At 45.0% G+C, this 20945-nt stretch overlaps 1 pseudogene; it reads right to left on the bottom strand.

The window, feature by feature from the left end:
• The window catches only part of LOC132824524 (phosphoribosylformylglycinamidine synthase-like), a 125643-nt pseudogene that overhangs the window by 67606 nt on the left and 37092 nt on the right, over nt 1-20945 (bottom strand).

Here is a 20945-nt window from a genome sequence, read left to right as displayed (position 1 = left end):
GTCATCGTGAATGATGAGGTGATAGGTATCACACAGACATGGTTGCAGGGGGTTCAGGAATTCAAGGAATTATAACTTATCAAAAAGACAGGGAAGTGGGCAGAGTTGCCTTGTTTGTTCACAATGAAATTAAATCTATGGCAGTGAATGACATAGGGTCTGTGTGGGTGGAGTTGAGGAAGTACAAAGGCAAAAAAAACATAATGGAAGTTATGTACAAGCCTCCTAACAGTGGTCAGGACCAGGATTGAACAGACTATGTTGTTTTACAGATTGTGCTGGTCGAGGCCCAGGACACAGCAGCGAAGTCAGAGCTGAACCAACGAGCAGCTCATCCTGTAGATCTCAAGTTTGACTGGGTCCCAGGAAAAACGCCCCAGAAGGTGAAGAAAAGGGGATTTATGTACGGGAGGCAAGGGTGAGATTTCATCAATGTCCAAGGTTTAGATCCAGCCAATGGAAGAGGCTGCAAGACAGGCTGATTTTCATTATTCATTTACAATTGGCAGCTGGGCTGTGTGTGTCCGGGGGTGCATGGAATGGGGATTGGGGAGAGCGGATCCAGATTATCCCCGATTTCTCAAATCCTCAAAGTGATAAGCTACCCCTCTGCAGGATCCCAAATGATGCTTGTAACCAGAGTATTGTTCTATCTAGTCTCGTCAGTTTCTGGTTAGCAGGGATTTAGTGATGCCAAACCATTTGAACATGCAAAGAGATTTATCCTCATTTGCTATCCCCTCCAGTCCAGAAGAAAGGAAAAACTGAAAGATGAATCGATCAGCGGAGAGAGAATCCAGGTTTTATGCATCAGCAGAAAGCGAGTTGTATCTAACAGCTGCACCACCAAAAACCCTAACTTCAACAACTGAAAGCTAGACTAAAACTCTGGCTGTGTGTGAGCCTGACTCCACCTACCCATACTTCTTTTGCCCTTTTTGTTTAAGTTTTAAAAAACCAAAATCATTACTCTGCTTTCCACGGAGCAGGCGCCACACCACCAGGTTTACAGCCTCTCCCTTGAAGAGAACCAGAACAGATTCCCCTTAGAGGCACATAACATCACAAATGTTGTAATTGTACCCACCTCTACCACTTCATCTGGCAGCTCATTGCATAAGTGTACCTAACCTCGGTGTGAAAAGTTAGCCCCTCAGGTCCCTTTTAAATCTTTCCCCTCTCACTTAAAACTCTGCCTTCCAGTTTTGGACTCATACATCAAAATATCTTCGCTATTCAACTTATTTATGCCCCTTATATTATACACCTGCAGGAAACTGCCCCTCAGCCTCGTGCACCAGGGAAATGTGTCCCAGCTTATTCAGCCTATACGTATCACTCAAACCCTTCAGTCTTAGTTATGTCTTTGTAAATCTTTTTTGCACCCTTTCCAGTTTAATAACATCTTTCCTAAAGCAAGGCAAGCCAGAATTGCAGACAGTATTCCAGAACTGGCCTGAGAAATGTCTTGTCCAGTCACAACATGGTGTCCCAATTCCTGTATTCGATGCTCTGATCGATGAAGGCAAGTGTGCCATATGCTGGCTTCAACACCCTGTTTACCTCTGACACCACTTTCAAGGAACCTGCACTCCTAGGTCTCTCTATTCGACAGCACACCCTGGGGTACCACCATTAACTGTGTAAGTTCTGCCCTGGTTTGTCTTACCAGAGTGCGACATGGACATGGAACAGCACAGCGCAGGAATGGGCCCTTTGGACTGTGATGTTGTGCCAAACATGCTGCCAAATCAAACTAAACCCTTCTGCCTGCCCTCGGTCCATGTGCCTTCATTCCACGCATATTTTGTGCTTATCTTAAAGTCCCTAATTGCTCCTTTGCCCCTTTTGTATCTGCCACCACCATCATCACTGATAGCCTCCTACCACAATGTAAAATAAAACTTGTCCCTCATGTCTCCCTCTCACCTTAAATGCATGCATTCCTCCCTGCGCCCCCCCCCCCCCCCCCACCTCCACCTCCTGAACATGACCGACAGGCCTGCAGGGGCTGACCAAACCTCCCAGTCACCGCCCATTTTAATCTCCGTTCCCAACATGACTATCCTTGGCCGCCTCCATTGCCACAATGAGCCACACTACAAATTGGAGGAACACCTCATCGTCTGCTGAGGCAGCCTACAGACCAGAGGACTCAACCTTGATGAGATTAGATTACTTACAGTGCAGAAACACTGTACTGAGTTCTCAAATTTCAAATAACCTCCCTTTCAACCCCTCGACTCCCTTTCCAACCCCTCCCCCTCCCTTCCACATTCCACCCTGACACCAACCGGATTCATTGCTCCCATTGACCAACCAGGTTGTACCCTCTAACTGTCATCACTTTCCCCACTTCACCAACCTCCCTCTGCCACCCCCTTTATTTGCGGCTCCACCTACACCCATCCCCAGTCCTGAAGAAGGCTTACACCCGAAATGTTGACTTCTGCACTTCCATGTTGCCAGGTTTGTTGTGTTCTTCCAGCTTTCTGCTTGTCGAATTGCAATTCTCTTTATTTGTCAAGAGCATTTCTCGGCACCTTCTTTCTCTCCTAGTTCCCTGCTTGCCTAATGTTCCTCACAAGCCCCGTCCGATTTTTGTTTCCTAAACCTTACATGTGCTGCTTCTTTCCTTTTGACTTAATTCACAACCTTTCTCATTTCCAAGAGTCCCTTACCTTGCCATCCTTGTCCTTCTTTCTCAGTGGAACATGCCAAACTTGAACTCTACCAGCAGCTCTTTAAACAGTTTCCACATGTCAAATATGGAATTGCCTGAGAACATCTCCTCCCAATTCACACTTTCTAGCTCCTGCCTAATGCTGATTTAATTTGCCCTCCCCCGATTGAGAACCTTCCCACAAGATCCTGATTTATCCTTTTTCAGAACCATCTTGAAACTGGAGTTGTGGTCACTGTTTCCAAAATGCTGTCCCTCTGAAAGGTCAGTCACTTGGCCAGACTCATGAGTCAACGCAATGCCCAGTGTAACGCCTCCGAGCTGGACTATCCAATACTAATTCAAGAAACCCTCTTAGATGCACTTGATTAGATTAGATTAGATTCCCTACAGTATGGAAACAGGTTCTTCGGCCCAACTAGCCCACATCGACCCTCCAAAACGTAACCCACCCAGACCCATTCCCTCTGACAAATGCACCTAACACTATGGGCAATTTAGCACGCCAGTTCACCTGACCTGCGCATCTTTGGACTGTGGGAAGAAACCGGAGCATTCGGAGGAAACCCATGCAAACACCGGGAGAGTGTGCAAACTCCACGCACACAGTTACCCGAGGCTGGAATCAAACCCAGATCCCTGGAGCTGAGGCAGCAGTGCTAACCAATGAGCCACCGTGCTGCCCCTCCCTCTTGCTCTAAGGGATTCCGAGTCAATCTTGAGGAAGTTGAAGTCACCCACTATGACAACTCTGTTTATTGCATCTTACCTGCCGACACATTTGCTCCACAATCTTTTCGTGGCTGTTGGGGGGCTCATAGTATAAGCCTATCAGAGTGTTTGCACCCGCCTTATTTTTTAGCTGTACCCATACTGCCTCAGTGGATGAGCCTTTCAGCATGTCCTCTGTGTGCAGATGTAACATTCTCCCTGATTAGTACTGCAACCTCTCCACCTCTTTTACCTTTCTCCCTGTCCCGTCTAAAACAACGAAATCCTGGAACGTTGAGCAACCGGTCCTGTCCCTGCCTCAACCAAGTCTCTGTAATGGCCACACCATCATAGTCCCATGTACTGCCCCAGGCTCTAAGCTCATCTGCCTTACCGATAATACTCCTTGCACTGAAATAAACACACTTCAGCCCGCCATTACCATGGTGTTCATTTACCTGTCTGTGCCTATCCTTTCATTTTGATTTACTGATCTTGGCATCTACCTTCCCCTCAATCTCTGCACTTGCTGACCTGCTGCTGTGGTTCCCAGCCCCCTGACACTCTAGTTTGAAACCTCCCAAGTAGATCTGCAAGACTTTGCATTTATCCATATTAAACTCAATCTATCTTTCCTTGTCCCAAATGATCAAGATATTTAAGATAACCTTCTTCAGCGTCCACTCTGCCACCAATTTTGGTGTCGTCTATAAACTTACTAATCATTCCTCTTACGTTTTCATTCAAATAATTTTATATAAATGATGAACAACTACGGACCCAGCTGCGATCCTTGTGGCACACCGCTGGTCACAGGCCTTCTATCTGAACAACAACCCTGTCACCACCCTCCGTCTCCTATCGTCATCCTATTTTTATATCCAATTGGCTAGTGCTCTCTACTAACCAGTCTACCATGCGGAACCTTATCAAAGGCCTGATAAAGTTCATGTGGCCAACATCTACCGCTCTGCCTCCATCTATCTTCATCGTCACCTCTTCAGAAAAAAAACTTGATCGCCTCTCACAAACATGATTTCCTACGTGCACAGCCATGCTGACTATCCCTAATCAGTCCCTGTCTTTCGAAACGTATGTGGATTTCTCTCAGTATCGCCTACAACAACTTACCCACCACTGACATCGGGCTCACCGGTCCGTAGTTCCTTGATTCTTCGTTGCAGCCTTTCTTGCGTCAAGGCACAATATGAGCCACCCTCCAGTCTTCCAGCACCTTACCCGTGACTACCAATGATTCAAATATCTCTTAGGAGTCTTGCAAATTCTTCTCTAGCTTCCCACAATGCCCTGGACTACACTTGATCAAGTTTGAGAGATTTATTTACCTTTACGCATTTTAAGAGCTCCATCACCATCTTTTCTGTAATGTGGACTATTTGAGATATCACTGTTTATTTCTCAGAGTTCCCTAGCTTCTATGTCTTTCTCCACAGTAGATTTTGATCAAATTTTTCTCTCTCTGGTTGTTCTTTCATCCGTAATATGCTTGCAGAATCTCCTTGGATTTCCCTTAACCTTATCTGTCAAGGCTATCTCATGTCCCCTTTTTGACTTCCCGGTTTTCCACTTAGGAGTACTCTTCCACCCCATACGCTCACGGGGTTCATTTCATTCTAGCTGTCTATATCTGACATACGCTTCCTTATTTTTCTTGAGCAGAGCCTCAATTTCTCGAGTCATTCTCTATTCCTGCACACCTGGTCCTTCACACTAACAAGAACAGTTTGGCAGACCTATCTTCATTGCACAGTCCTTTTGAGTATAAGAGTTGGGAAGTCATGTTAAGATTGTACAGGACGTTGAGACTTGTTCTGAAATACTGTTCAGTTCTGGTTGCCCACTTACATGAAGGATATTAGTAAGCTGGGGAGGATTCAGAAGCGATTTACCAGGATGTTGCTGGGTATGGAAGGTTTGACTTATAAGGAAAGGCTGGACAGATTTCATTCCACTAGAATGTAAGAGATTGAGAGACGACCTAATGGAAATATCTAAAATAATGAGTGTTAACAGTTTTGAATTTCACCCAGGATCAAGGCACATTTTGAAGGTCAGAGGAGAGATTTTTTTTAAAAAAGAAGCATGAGGAATAATCTTTATATAGCGGGTGTTGTGCGTGTGAAATGAACTTCCTGAGGAAATGGAGGATGTGAGTACAATCACATCATTTAAAAGACATTTGGATATGTACATGAATCGGAAAGATTTGGAGGGATATGGGCCAGGGGCAGTCAGATGGGACTAGTTTAGTTTGGGATTATGGTCACCATGGATTGGTTGGAACGAAGGGTCAATTTCCATGCTATGTGACGCTATGCTTTCCCTGAACTCATGTTATCTAAGTTTTGAAATCCTCCAACTTGACAGATGTCCCTTTACCTGCGAACAGCCTCCCCCAGTCAACCTTTCAAAGTTCCTCTCTGAGGTCATCAAAACTAGCCTTGTGCCAGTTCAGAACTTTGGCTTGTGGACCAGGCCAGTCCTTGTCCATAACCATTCCCTTAACGCTGTCCCAGTCCCAGTCTATGTATGGAGAGTTAAAATCCCCTACTATTACAACCCTATTATTCTTTTAGCTGTCAGCACTTTTCCTATGCATTTACTGCTCCGTTTGCTGCTGCCTATCCATGGGACACTATTGCGTATAGTGAGCACCCCCTCCTTATTTCTCAATTCCAGACATATCCTCTCTAAGTCCTGCCATGACGTTTTCCCTAACCAACATTGCCATTCCCCCAGGTCGACTGCCTCCAATTCTATCCTTCCTATCACATCTGTGGAACATGGAGCTGCCAGTCCTACACCTTCCTCAGCCATGTAACAATTATAATCTCCCCGTCCATCCATGCCCTGAATACAATCTGCTGGGACTCTTCCATTGAAATAAATGCATTTTTATTCATCAATCTTTTGGCTCTGCTGTAAGGCAGGTTTGCAGTCGTGGTGCCAAAGACCTGGCTGCTGCTGCTATTTTGCCTTGAGGCGTTGTTCTCCTCTTCGTCCTCCTCCTCCACCCCCTCCCTCCCTGCTGCAGAACAACTGTCTGCCTCTCCATTCGATCGCCCATTTACTGACTGAACCTGTGCTGTCACTACCTCCCTGAAACTGCTTTCTATCACACTGTCTGCTTCCTGTATGCTCCTCAGTGCTTCCAACTGCTGCTCTAACCGATCTATGTGGTCTGAGAGGAGCTGCAGCTAAAAATGCTTCTCACAGACATTTATTTTAAAAATCTATTCCTGTCGAGAGTGTAGTTTTGCTGATGGATGTGCCATATTTTCATCCAAGAATTGAAGAAAGAGATCATTCTATCATCACAACCTGGAATTTCCATATCTTGCCCTTAGAATTGCGATACTGAGCAATTTGCACGGTACACCTACATCATTACTTGACATTGGGAAGATTTAATCTGGATAAATTAGAGGTGATGCATTTCAGAAGGTCTAATGCAGCAGAGAAATATGCAGTATATGTCAGAACCCTTAGAAGCATTAACATACAGAGGGATCCAGACATACAGATCTGCAGTGTCCTGAAGGTGGCAGGCAATACAAGTGGATGACGTAGTGTAAAGGTAAATGGCATTCTTGCCATTATCAGTTGGGACATAAAGTATAAAAATTGGCAAGTCATGTTACATCTATATAATTTGGCCGTCCAAAAACCCAGAGGGATGTGAATGCTTCCAAATGAAAGGTTTAACAGGTATCAGCCTGCTTTGGAAGTTATTAGCTAGGAGGAGAAATTGGATAGGGCTTCTGCCCAAAACGTCGATTCTCCTGCTCCTTGGATGCTGCGCTTTTCCAGCAACACATTTTCAGCAGGAGAAATTGGATAAACTTGGTTTGTTTTAACGTGAACATCAGAGACCGAGGGCGCCTGATAGAGGTTTACAAAAATTGAGAGGAATGGACAGTCGGATTCTATTTTCGGGGTACAAATGTGGCATAAGTTGATGGTAAAAGTGGCAGGGGGGAAGTATAAAGGAGTTGAGGGGCACGCTTTGTGTAGAGAGTGGTAAATGTCTGGAATGGAGGTGGCAAAAGGAGGTGGTAAAAACAGAATAACAATGTTTAAGAGGCATCTTGATAGATATTCTGTGCCTCTTCATGCAGAGGGATATGATATGGATTATGTTGAGGTGAAAGGTTTTCAGTTTAAAAAGGTATCCTGTATTGGCACTGTCTTGGTGGGCTGAAGGACCTGTTCCTGTACTCTATTGTTTCTTTTGCTTCACTCCACAGCCCTCGATCTCATACTGATGAAGCATATGTCACATCAAATATTGATGTTTTCTTGCATCTCCCTTCACTCTGCATGTCTTTCTTTCTGCAGGAGTTCATACGGAATTGGACGAAGCCTGACCTTAAACCCCTGATCCTTCCTGACAACCTTACTGTGAGGGATGCTCTGAGCCGTGCACTACGCCTGCCGTCTGTGGCGAGCAAGAGATATCTAACTAATAAGGTAAGGTGGAGTTACCAAAGAATCAGGAGGGTCTGAGATGGAATATGCAGTTGCCACTGGGGATAGGGCGGGTTTAGACAATAGACAATAGGTGCTGGAGTAGTCCATTCAGCCCTTCGAGCCTGCACCACCATACAATGTGATCATGGCTGATCATTCGTAATCAGTATCCGCTTCCTGCCTTATCTCCATAACCCTTGATTCCAATATCTTTGAGAGCTCTATCCAACTCTTTCTTAAATGAATCCAGAGACTGGGCCTCCACTGCCCTCTGGGGCAGAGCATTCCACACAGCCACCACTCTCTGGGTGAAGAAGTTTCTCCTCATCTCTGTTCTAAATGGTCTATCCCGTATGTTTAAGCTGTGTCCTCTGGTTCGGCACTCACCCATCAGCGGAAACATGTTTCCTGCTGGCAGAGTGTCCAATCCTTTCATAATCTTATATGTCTCAATCAGATCCCCTCCCAGTCTTCTAAACTCAAGGGTATACAAGTCCAGTCGCTTCAGTCTTTCAGTGTAAGGTAATCCCTCCATTCCAGAAATTGACCTCTTGAACCTACGCTGCACTCCCTCAATAGCCAGAATGTGCTTCCTCAAATTTGGAGACCAGAACTGCACACAGTACTCCTGGTGTGGTCTCACCAGGGCCCTGTACAGCTGCAAAAGCACCTCTTTGCTTCTATACTCAATTCCTCTAGTTATGAAGGCCAGCATGCTATTAGCCTTCTTCACTACCTGCTGTACCTGCATGCTTGCCTTCATTGACTGGTGTACAAGAACACCCAGATCTCTCTGTACTACCCCTTTACCTAAATTAATTCCATTGAGGTATTAATCTGCCTTCCTGTTCTTGCCACCAAAGTGGATAACCATACATTTATTCACATTAAACTGCATCTGCCCACTCACCTAACTTGTCCAGGTCACGCTGTAATTTCCTAACATCCTCATCACATTTCACCCTGCCACCCAGCTTTGTATCATCAGCAAATTTGCTAATGTTATTGCTGATACCATCTTCTATATCATTGACATATATTGTAAAAAGCTGCGGTCTCAACATGGATCCCTGCGGTACCCCACTGATCACTGCCTGCCATTCCGAAATGGAGCCGTTTATCACTACCCTTTGTTTCCTATCAGCCAACCAATTTCAATCCAATCTAGTACTTTGCCCCCAATACCATGCGTCCTAAGTTTGCTCACTAACCTCCTATGTGGGACTATATCAAAAGCTTTCTGGAAGTCCAGGTACACTACATCTACTGGATCTCTCTCGTCCATCTTCAGAGTTGCATCCTCAAAAAATTCAGGAAGATTAGTCAAGCACGATTTCCCCTTCATAAATCCATGTTGACTCTGTCCTATCCTGTTACTACTATCCAGATGAGCCGTAATGTCATCCTTTATAATAGACTCCAGCATCTTTCCCACCACTGAGGTCAGACTAACTGGTCTATAATTTCTTGCTTTCTCTCTGCCACCTTTCTTAAAAAGTGGTATAACATTAGCCACCCTCCAATCCTCAGGAACTGATCCCGAATCTATCGAAAACTGGAAAATAATCACCAATGCATCCACAATTTCCCAAGCCACCTCCTTCAGTTCCCTGGGATGTAGACCATCAGGCCCCGGAGACCTATTAACCTTCAGACCTAACAGTCTCTCCAACACAAAATTCTGGCAAATATAAGTACCCTTCAGTTCAGGTCCTTCAGCCACTGTTACCTCAGGGATATTGCTTGTGTCTTCCCTAGTGAATACAGGTCTGAAGTACCCATTTATTTCTTCTGCCAGTTCTTTGTTCCCTATAATATATTACCCTGTTTTCTGTCTTCAAGGGCCCAATTCTAGTCCGAACCATTTTTTTGCCTTGCACATACTTGAAAAAGCTTTTACTATCCTCCTTTGTATTATTGGCCAGTTTACCTTCGTACCTCATTTTTCCTCTGCGTATTTCCTTCTTAGTAATCCTCTGTTGTTCTTTAAAAGCTTCCCGGTCCTCTGTTTTTCCACTTATCCTTGCGATGTTATACTTCTTCTCTTTTAACTTTATATGTTTCTTAACTTCCCTCGTCAGCCACGGCCGCCCATGCCTCCTCCTGGGATCTTGCTTCCTTTTAGGAATGAACTGATCGTGCAACATCTGCATTATACACAGAAATATCCGCCATTGTTCCTCCACAGTCATCCCTGCTAAGGTATTGCACCATTGAACTTTGGCCAGCTCCTCCCTCATAGCTCCATATTTCCCTTTATTCAACAGAAGTAATGTCACTTCTGACTGTACCCTCTCCCTCTCAAATTGCAGATTGAAGCTTATTGTATTGTGGTCACTACTTCACTTCGAGGTCTCTGACCAATTCTGGTTCGTTACACAATATCAGATCCAGAATTGCCTTCTCCCTGGTCGGCTCCAGCACCAGCTGATCTAAGAATCCATCTCTGAGGCACTCCACAAAGTCTCTTTCTTGAGGTCCAATACCATCCTGATTCTCCCAGTCTACCTGTATGTTAAAATCCCCCATAACACCTGTAGTAACATCTTTACCACAGGCCAATTTCAACTCCTGATTCAACTTACATCCGACATCCAGACTACTGTTTGGGGGCCTTTTTACCCTTAGTATTTCGCAGCTCTATCCACACTGACTGTACATCCCCTGACTCTAGATCCCCCCGCGCAAGAGACTGAATATCCTCCCTTACCAACAAGGCCACCCAACCCCCTCTGCCCGTCAGTCTGTCCTTACGACAGCACATGTAAACTTGAATATTCATTTCCCAGGCCCTGTCCACTTGAAGCCACGTCTGTTTGTTCCAGGTTGGAGGTTTGCAGTGTCTATTGTAAAATTTATTTGTTGTTTGACAAGGAGATTTATTGTGGCTCAGAAGGAGATGGATTCAGATTTAGCTGGGCAGAATTTGAGTTGGTTGCCATTTCTGGTTTGGTACTGGAGAAGGGAAGGAGGTTTCAGGCTTGGAGAGGGCTTTTTTTCCAAAATTCACTCCCAGAGTGTGGGGGTTGCTGCATAGGCAGGCATTTATTGACCATCTGTTATGGCCTTGGAGAAGATAATGAGCTGCTGTCTTGAATATGTTGCTGGAAACATACAGCAGGTCAGGCAGCATCCGAGGAGCAGGAGAATCGACGTTTCGGACCACAGTCCTTCATCAGGAATGTACCAGTGGATCCAAAGAAGAGGGATTCATGGAATGCTTACATGATGGCTTTCTGGAACATGATGGAGCCCACAAGGGGGCAGGCTATTCCGTACTTAGTGCTATGTAATGAGCCAGATTTTATAAAAAATCTTAAAGTAAGGGAACACTTTGGAGGCAGCAATCATAATATGGGAGAATTCAGTCTGCATTTCGAGAGAGAAAAGGCAAAATTGGACGTAATGGCATTACAGCTAAATAAAGTTTATTACAGGGGCATAAGAGTGGAACTGACGAAAATTGCCAGGAAGCAGAGCCTAGCAGGGAAGACAGTAAAGCAACAATAGCAGGAGTTTCTAGGTGCAAATCGAGAACATGGTGCAGAGGTTCACCCTAAAGAGAAGATAAATTATCCAGGAAGGGGAGAATTAGACAGTCATGGCTGACAAAGGAAGTCAGGGAACTTATCAAAGGAAAGAACAGAGCCTATAAAGTGGCCAAGAGCACTGGGAAATCAAAAGACTGGGAAGGCCACAAAAACAAAACAGAGAATAACAAAGAGAGAAATAAAGTAGGAGAGGATCAAATATGAAGGGAGGCTAGCCAGCAATCTTAGAAGTGTTAGTAAAAGCTTCTTTCCATATGCAAGAAACAAATGACAGGCAAAAGTAGACATTGGGCCGCTCCAAATTGATGCAGGAAGGCTTGTGCTGGGAGATAAAGAAATAGCTGAAGAACTCAATACGTACTTTGCGTCAGTCTTCACAGTGGAAGACATGAGCAATATCCCAACAATTAAGAAGAGTTGACTATGGTAGTCATGACAAAAGAGAAAGTACGAGAAAAGCTAAAAGCTTTCTAAAAACTGAGAAATCCCCATTGGCCCGATGGATGAGACCTTAGCGTTCTGAGGGAGGTGGCTGAGGAAATAGCAGAGGCGTTGGTTGTGATCTTACAAAAATCATTAGAGTAAGGGAAAACGCAGATGATTGGAAAATCACTTGTAACCCCCTTGTTCAAGAAAGGATCAAGACAAAATATTAAAAATTAAAAATCGGCCAATTAGCCTAACTTTGGTTGTTGGTAAAATTCTAGAATCCATCGTTAAGGATGCGATTTCTAAAATCTTGGAAGTGAAGGGTCGGATTAGACCAAGTCAGCCTGGATTTAGGAAGGGGAGGTCGTGCCTGACAAATCTGTCAGAATTCCAGTGGATGTAATCTACCTCGACTTGCAAAGGTGCCTCATGGCAGGCTGCTGAATAAGGTGAGGACCTATGATATTTGAGGTGAGCTACTGGCATGCATTGAGGATTGGCTCCTGGCAGAAGGCAGAGAGTTGGGATAAAAAAGTTCTTTTTCGGAATAGCAGTTAGTGACAAGTGCTGTCCCGCAGGGTTCAGTGTTGGGGCCGCAGCTGTTCATTTTCTACATTAGTGATCTGGATGATGAGGCTGGGGACATACTGGTGAAGTTTGCCGATGTTATGAAGTTAGGTGAACTGGCAGATACTACTGAGGAGTTGGGGAGGCTACAGAAAGATTTAGACAGATTAGGAGTGTGGTCCAGGAAATGGCTGATGAAATTCAATGCGAGTAAATGAAAGGTCTTGCACTTTAGGAAAACGAATACAAGCATGGACTATTTTCTAAACGGTGAGAAAATTCATCAAGCTGAAGTACAAAGAGATCTGGAAGTGTTAGTCCAGGATTCTCTAAAGGTTAACTTGCAGGTTGAGTCCATGATTATGAAAGCAAATATATGTTTATCTCAAGAGATTTGGAATATAAAAGCGGCAATGCGCTTCTGAAACTTTATAAAGCTCTAGTTAGGCCCCATTTGGAATATTGTCCAATTTTCAACACCTTCTAATACCTCAGGAAGGACATACTGGCACTGGAGATGCGTCCAGCAGAGATTCACATGGATGATCCCTAGAATGGTAAGCCTAACATATGATAAATAGTTGAGGTTCCTGGGATTGTATTCATTTCAGTATAGAAAGGTGAGGGGAGATCTAATAGAAACTTAGATGATAATGTATGGCTTAGAAGGGGTGAACGCTGGGAAATTGTTTCCATTAGGTGGGAAGACTCAGAGCATGTGGGCACAGCCTTTGAGTTAGAGGGGTTCAATTTAGAATGGAAATGAGACGACATTTCTTCAGCCAGAGAGTGGTGGGCAGGTGGAATTTTTTATTAACTATCTTCAAGGCAGACATTGATAAATTGTTAATCTCACAAGGAATTAAGGGCTACGGGGAGAGAGCAGGTAAATAGAGTTGAAAGGTTCATCAGCAATGATTAAATGGCGGAGTGGACTCGATGGGCCGAATGGCCTTACTTCCACACTTACGTCTTCTGATCTTAATATGGTGTATTACTTTCTCAAAGAACTTAAAATTGTCAAACAGAATTTACCTTTCAAAAAACCATGGTGACTATGTCTGATTTTAAGTGCACTGCTACAACTCCCTCAATAAGAGATTCCGGCATTTCCATTTGACACACGTTAAATTCCGTGGCCAGTAGGTCCCTACTTTCTGTTTCTCTCCCCTCCTAAATAGAAGATGGGACACTTATGTGCTCTCCTTTCACACCTGACTTTCACATCAGGGGGCTGGAATGGAGAGGAAATCTGGAGTTCAGCAAACATGTGGATGGTCAGAGCTGTCTTAATCAGAAGTGTACTTTGGGATGGCTGTAAATTCCCAGAGAAATGGTCACCCTGCACATTGAGATCCCTGAGAAATGGTTACTCACCTTGCTCTGAGAGCCTTGCTCAGTGGTTGACCCAATTCTCTAGCACTGAAGGCCAGCAGTTCTATACCTAGCACTCACTTGGTCCACAGCCGCCTGCGATACCTCCAGCACCAAACCCAGTTCCTCGGCAAACAGCACCTCAATCATTGTGGAAAAAGAAGAATAGAGAGTCAGTGCTGATATGGTGAGTTTCACAGGATCCTAGAGTCCCTGCAGTGCACATACAAACCATTTGGCCCATCAAGTTTGCACTGATCTTCCAAAAGCTGTCCAACCATCTCCTAACCTGTCCCAGTACTCAACATTTACCATAGCTAACTCACCTAACGTGCACAACTTTGTACTGTACTTTTAAGAGAATGAATGCTGGTAAGTACCTAGCAGACACAGAGAGTACTGGAAAATTGAAAGTAACAGTTGACTGTGAAACAACTACCTGAGTTTGGTTGCTAGGTTTCCCCAACAATTCAGATTTAGCCACTTTAAATTATGCGCGGAGAAAGTGAGGACTGCAGATGCTGAAGATCAGAGTCGAGAGTGTGGTGCTGGGAAAACACAGCAGGTTAGGCAGAATCGATGCTGCCTGAACTGCTGTACTTATCCAGCACAACACGCTACAGTTTAAATTATGCCCCAAGATACCAAAACCCAATCGAATTTGAATTTTACTATTTTGACAACATCAATGAGATGATCCATTATTTTGGGGTATAAGAATCGGGCATTTTGAACAGATAGCCAGAGGGAGACCAAGAGCACCTACTGCCATACAAACTGTCTGCAGATCCGCTCTCTGAAAGGTATCTTTTCATATCAAACAAAGATGATCCAGAGGAAATCAACAGACAGAGGAAGTTCGACGTCCGAAGACGGCAAATGGTTTCCAAAATGTATTTGCTGTCAATTTAATGGGGCTTTATCAGATCAGTATATTGTTATAGAGTGGGAGATAGGTAAATTATTAAGACTAAGGAGGTTTCCAGTGTAGATACTTCTTATTTAATGTTTTCTTTGGAGTTAAAGAATAAATTAATATTTCCTTAAATAGTGGAATTTGGAAACTGTCACTCATACTTTTACAGATTACAAGGCAAGGTGAGCTTTTGTGTGTGTCTGGTTTAAATTAGAAGGTTTTACCCTGTGTCATAACAGGCAAAGTGCGTGCAAACTCTGCACAGTCAACCAAGGCTGGAGTTGAATCCAGGTCCTTGATACGGTGAGGCAACAGTGTTAACCATTGAACTGCCAAGTCAGGGGAGATGAATGGAGACTTTGTGACTTGAATACTGGATTCTGTGGGGCAGAAAACAAGCAATGGACAGATGTCTCGAAGGCAGATGAAAACAGGGCAGTGAGTGACCAAACGCTCAAAAACCCCAAATCTCCCACAAATTCAATTCTGTGGCTGATCAATCAGATGTCAAGATGCTGGCACCCAAGTGAGAGACAGAAACCACGAGGAGCTGTTCCTCCAACTGGAGATTCTGTTGCTCACCACAGCTTCTGACAGAGCATATTGCAGCACTGAAGAAAGAACTAGATGACCTCAGGCACATCCAAGAGAACGAGATCTTTCTGGACAGGACCTTCAGCGAAGTTATTACACGAAGCATACCAGAAAAGAGTAGAAGGGAGATGAAGGCAGAGATAAGACAAGCGCAAGAGATCCCGGGGGATGTACCTGTCAGGAACAGGTTGAATCTCTTGGAAACTGTAGAGACAGACGTCACTGCCAGTCAGAGAGGCATCAGGTCTGTCAATCAGAAACTGGTGTGGAAGCAGAGGTGAGGAGTCAGACATCTCACAGAGCCGTGGTAATAGGGGACTCCATAGTGAGGGGGACTGAAAGGGGGTTCTGCGGCAACAGGAGGATTTGAGGATGGTGGGTTGCCTTCCTGGTGCCAGGATTAAGGACATCGCAGACAAAGTGCAGGAAATCCTCAAGGGCGAAGGTGAAGAGCCAGACGTGGTAGTGCATGTCGGCACAAATGACGTTGGGAAGAGGAGGAGGGACATTCTACAGCGGGGCTTCGGAGAACTCTGAATAAGGCTGAAAAACAGGACATCCAGGGTGGCTATCTCTGGTTTACTTCCAGTTCCTCAGGATGGAGAGGAACAGGGAGGTAATGGACTTGAATGCGTGGCTGGGGAACTGGTGCAGGAAGCAAGGATGTAAATTCTTGGATCACTGGGGGTATGTTAAGCAGTAAGGATAAATTATACAAGAGGAACGGTTGCACCTTAATAGGTGAGGGACCAGCATTCTGGCAGAATGGTTTGCCACTGCAACACGGCTGTGTTTGAAGTAAATAGCCGGGGGGGGGGGGTGCAAACTGGAAGTTTAAGAAGGATGTTAAAGGGAAAGTTAGAACAAGAGAAGTCAAGAAAGACAACAAAATCAATGGAGCGGAAATCTCGAAAAAGGATCATGCCATAAGGTCAGGTGACGAAGGGATTGATGGAAGGGTGAGGGGAGTAACAAATTTAAAAATATTACATATGAATGCACAAACATTAGAAATGAGGTGGATGAGCTTGAGGCTCATTTAGAAATTGGCAGCTATGATGTTGTTGGGATAGCTGAGATTTGGCTTCAAGTGGACAGGGGCTGGGAAACAGACCATCCTGAAATCCCGCCTGTTGCCGCAGAACCCCATTCAGTCCCCCTCACTATGGAGTCCCCTATTACCACGGCTCTGTCTGATGTCTGACTCCTCGGATCTGCCTCCACGCCAATTTCTGATTGGCAGACTTGATCGCCTCTCTGACTGGCAGTGACGTCTGTCTCTACCGTTTCCAAGAGATTCCACCTTTTCCTGACAGATACTTTCCCCGGGGTCTCTTGCACATGTCTCATGTCTGCCTTCCTCATCGTCTTCTCCCTTCTACTCTCTTCTGGTAAAGGAAACACTGACTGGCAGAGGGGGTGGGGTGGCCCTGTTGGTAAGGAATGATATTCAGTCCCTTGCGCAGGGGGACCTAGAATCAGGGGATGTACAGTCAGTGTGGATAGAGCTGAGAAATTCTAAGGGTAGAATGACCCTCATGGGAGTTATCTACAGGCCCCCCAAACAGTAGTATGGATGTAGTGTGTAAGTTGAACAAGGAGCTGAAATTGGCCTGTCACAAAGATATTACTACAGTTGTTATGTGGGATTTCAACATGCAGGTAGACTGGGAGAATCAGGATGGTACTATGCCCCAAGAAAGGGAGTTTGTGGAGTGCCTCTGAGATGGATTCTTAGAAAAGCTTGTGCTGGAGCCTACCAGGGAGAAAGCAATTCTGGATCTGGTGCTGTGCAACGAACCGGATTTGATCAGGGACATCGAAGTGCAGGAGCTATAAGGAGGTAGTGACCACAATACAATTAGCTTTAATCTGCAGTTTGAAAGGGAGAGGGTAGAATCGGAAGTGACAATACTTTAGTTGAATAAGGGGAACTATGGAGCTATGAGGGAGGAGCTGGCCAGAGTTCAATGGTGCAATACCCTAGCAGGGATGACAGTGGAACAACAATGGCAGGTATTTCTGGGTACAACGCAGAAGATGTAGGATCAGTTCATTCCAAAAAGGAAGAAAGATCCTTAGGAAAGGCAGGGGTGGCCGTAGCTGAAGAGGAAGTTAAGGACCATATAAAGATAGAAGGGAAAAGGTATAACATAGCTAAGATGAGTGGAAAATCGGAGGACTGGGAAGCTTTTAAAGAACAACAGAGGATGACTAAAAAGGAAATACGCAAAGAAAAAATAAGGTATGAAAGTAAACTGGCCAAAAATATAGAGGAAGATAGTAAAGGCTTTTTCAGGTATGTGAAAAGAAAAAAAATGGTTAAGACTAAAATTTGGCCCTTGAAGACAGAAACGCGTGAATTTATTACGGGGAACAAAGAAATAGCTGACAAGTTGAATTGGTACTTTAGATCTGCCATCACTGGGGAAGACACGAACTATCTCCCAGATGTAATAGTGGCTGAAAGACCTGAACTGAAGGGAATTTATATTAGGCTGGAAATGGTGTTGGAGAGACTTAGGTCTGAAGGCTGATAAGTCCCCAGGGCCTGATGGTCTACATCCCAGGGTACTGAAGGAGGTGGTTCTAGAAATCGTGGATGTATTGATGAACATTTTCCAATGTTCTATAGATTCAGGATCAGTTCCTACTGATTAGAGGGTGGCGAATGTTGTCCCACTTTTTAAGAAAGGTGGGAGAGAGAAAGCAGGGAATTATCGACCAGTTAGTCTGACCTCAGTGGTGGGAAAGATGCTGGAGTCAATTGTACAGGACGAAATTACGACACATCTGGATAGTAGTAACAGGATAGGTCAGAGTCAGTGTGGATTCAAGAAGGGGAAATCATGCTTGACTAATCTTCTGGAATTTTTTGAGGATGTAACTCTGAAGATGGACAAGGGAGATCGAGTGGATGTAGTATACCTGAACGGTCAGAAAGCACATAGGTTCGTGAGCAAAATTAGGGCAACATGGTATGAGGGGCAAAATACTGTCTTGGATTGAAAATTGGTTATCTGAGAGGAAACAATAGTGATAAACAGCTCCCTTTTGAAATGGTAGGCGGTGACCAGTGGTGGGATCAGTGTTGGGACCGCAGCTTTTTACCATGTACGTTATTGATATAGATGAAGGAATTAAAAGTAATATTAGCAGATTTGCTGATGATACAAAGCTGGGTGGTAGGGTGAAATGTGAGGAGAATGTTAGGAGAATACAGGGTGACCTGGACAGGCTAGGTGAGTGGACGGATGCATGGCAGATGCAGTTTAATGTGGAAAGATATATGGTTATCCACTTTGGTGGCAAGAACAGGAAGGTAGATTACTACTTAAATAGAATCAAGGGAGGTAAAGGAGCAGTACAACGACCAATGAAAGCGAGCATGCAGGCACAGCAGGCTGTGAAGAAAGCTAATAGGATGCTGGCCTTCATAACAAGAGGAATTGAGTAAAGAAGCAAGGATGTTCTTCTGCAGCTGCACGGCGCACTGGTGAGACCGCATCTGGAATACTGTGCGCAGTTTTTGTCTCCAAATTTGAAGACCGACATTCTGGTCATTGAGGGAATGCAGCGTATGTTCACGAGGTCAATTCCCGGAATGGTGGGACGATCTTACGCTTAAGTTTAGAAGGATGAGTGGGGATCTGATTGAGACGTATAAGATTATTAAAGGATTGGACACTCTGGAGGCAGGAAGCATGTTTCCGCTGATGGGAGAGTCCTGAACCAGAGGACACAGTTTAAAAATAAGGGGTAGGCCACTTAGAACAGAGTTGAGGAGAAACCTCTTCACCCAGAAAGTGGTGGGTGTATGGAACGCTCTGCCCCAGAAGGCTGTGGAGGCCAAGTCTCTGGATACTTTCAAGGAAGAGGTTGGATAGAGCTCTTAAGAATGATGGAAAAAAGGGTTATGGGGATAAGGCAGGAACAGGATACTGATTGAGGATGATCAGCCATGATCATAATGAATGGTCGTGCTGGCTCAAAGGGCAGAATGGCCTACTCCTGCACCTATTGTCTATTGTTCCTCCAAGCACAAGTTCCTTTTCTCCTGCTGCTGTTGCTCATAAGATCAAGAGATGAAGTCTCTGGTTGGAGGAACGGCAGCTGTTGGGACAGTGGGACCGCTGCACTGGAGAAACCACACGAGTTGTTCCAGCTTCTGCTGCTGTCACAAGGAGAATGCAGCCATATCACTATCAATCGTTTCCAGAAGTTGAGCATTATACTGAGCTGGTCTCCCGGGTTCTGATGGTCAGCCAGCTGGTCGCCAGGTCCCGAGGCTTTGGGCAGCAATATCCCAGGAACCAAGCTTGATGGCACGCCCCAGTAACCAGGCTAAAAGCTAACATGGCATAAGATAAGAATGACTTACCTCACAATCTGGGGATGCGTTGGAAAAGCAATTGAGTGCCATGCTCCAGGAATTTTTGACAATTGAGCAATTATATGGCACCTTTAACATAATGAATATGATCCAAGGTGTTTCGCACAAACACTAAAACTAAGTAAGACAATAAGCAGATGATCAGCCAAATGACCAAATTGTCGGTTAAAGAGGTAGGTTTGATGACTATCTTCAAAGAAGAAACTGAAGTCAAGATGCCACGAGATGTGGGGAGAGAATTCTAGGGATTGGTGTGTAAGTTATTGAAAGTGGGACCACTTACAGTGGAGCAATTAAAATCAGGGATATACGAGATATTTGGGTGTGTGTTGAAGGCTGGAGGCCAGAGATGGGGAGGAGTCAGACTACAGAGGGATTTAAAAACACAGATGATAGTTTTTAAGCCAAGATATTGCTTGGTTAGGAAGCAACATAGGGGCAGTAAGGAAAGGAGTGACAGGAGAATGGAGTTTGCCACGATTTAGACAGCAGGGGTTTGAATGTCATCAGATGGAGGTTAGAATGTGAGGACCAACCAGAAATGCAGTCGTCAGACCTGCAGGTAATGGAACACATGACCGAGGATTCAAGAAGATTGCAAGTGGAAAATGGGGGACAAAGGTTTATGCCGCCACTTGGATCATGAGGGGAGCGTCACTCACCGCTGGCATCGCTGTTTGGAATGTCAAGCTCCATATCACAGTTTCCAGCAATGGCCATCTCGAGCAAACACGTGAGCAGTCCCCCGTCACTGACGTCATGACCTGCACTCAGCATTCGCTCTGGGAGGGGTGTGGGGGAAGAGACGCTATGAGAAACTGCGCAGTGCAAGCACATCAAAAGCTAAATGCAAATTGTAGTTTCCAAAACTCACCCTCCAGGAGCTGCTGGGTGACCCTGAAGCAGGAGATCAGCTGCTGTGGGCTGTCCATGTCAGGACACACATTTCCAAGCTGCGAGTAACAATGAGCCAATGCACCTCCTTCCATCCTGTACTGACCGGGAGTGACTGGGACACATAGGAGCTGCCCTGAAACAAGGACAAAGTGTGCGACTACGCTAACAGCAAAGGTCAGACTAGACTCCTTTCTGCTTTCACCCGTACCATGCTCAGGCATCCTCCCTGCACACGCAGCCTCCAGACACTGAGCACAAATCTCCATGTGAGACCCGGTATACCAGAGCAGACACACTGGCTTGTTACATGCCTCATCCTCCACCTCCTTGCCATACGAT

The sequence above is a fragment of the Hemiscyllium ocellatum genome, chromosome 18, assembly GCF_020745735.1.
Source record: "Hemiscyllium ocellatum isolate sHemOce1 chromosome 18, sHemOce1.pat.X.cur, whole genome shotgun sequence".
Taxonomy (NCBI): Eukaryota; Metazoa; Chordata; class Chondrichthyes; order Orectolobiformes; family Hemiscylliidae; genus Hemiscyllium; species Hemiscyllium ocellatum.
The sequence above is the reverse complement of the archived record's forward strand: the minus strand, read 5'-3'. Positions and strand labels throughout refer to the sequence as shown.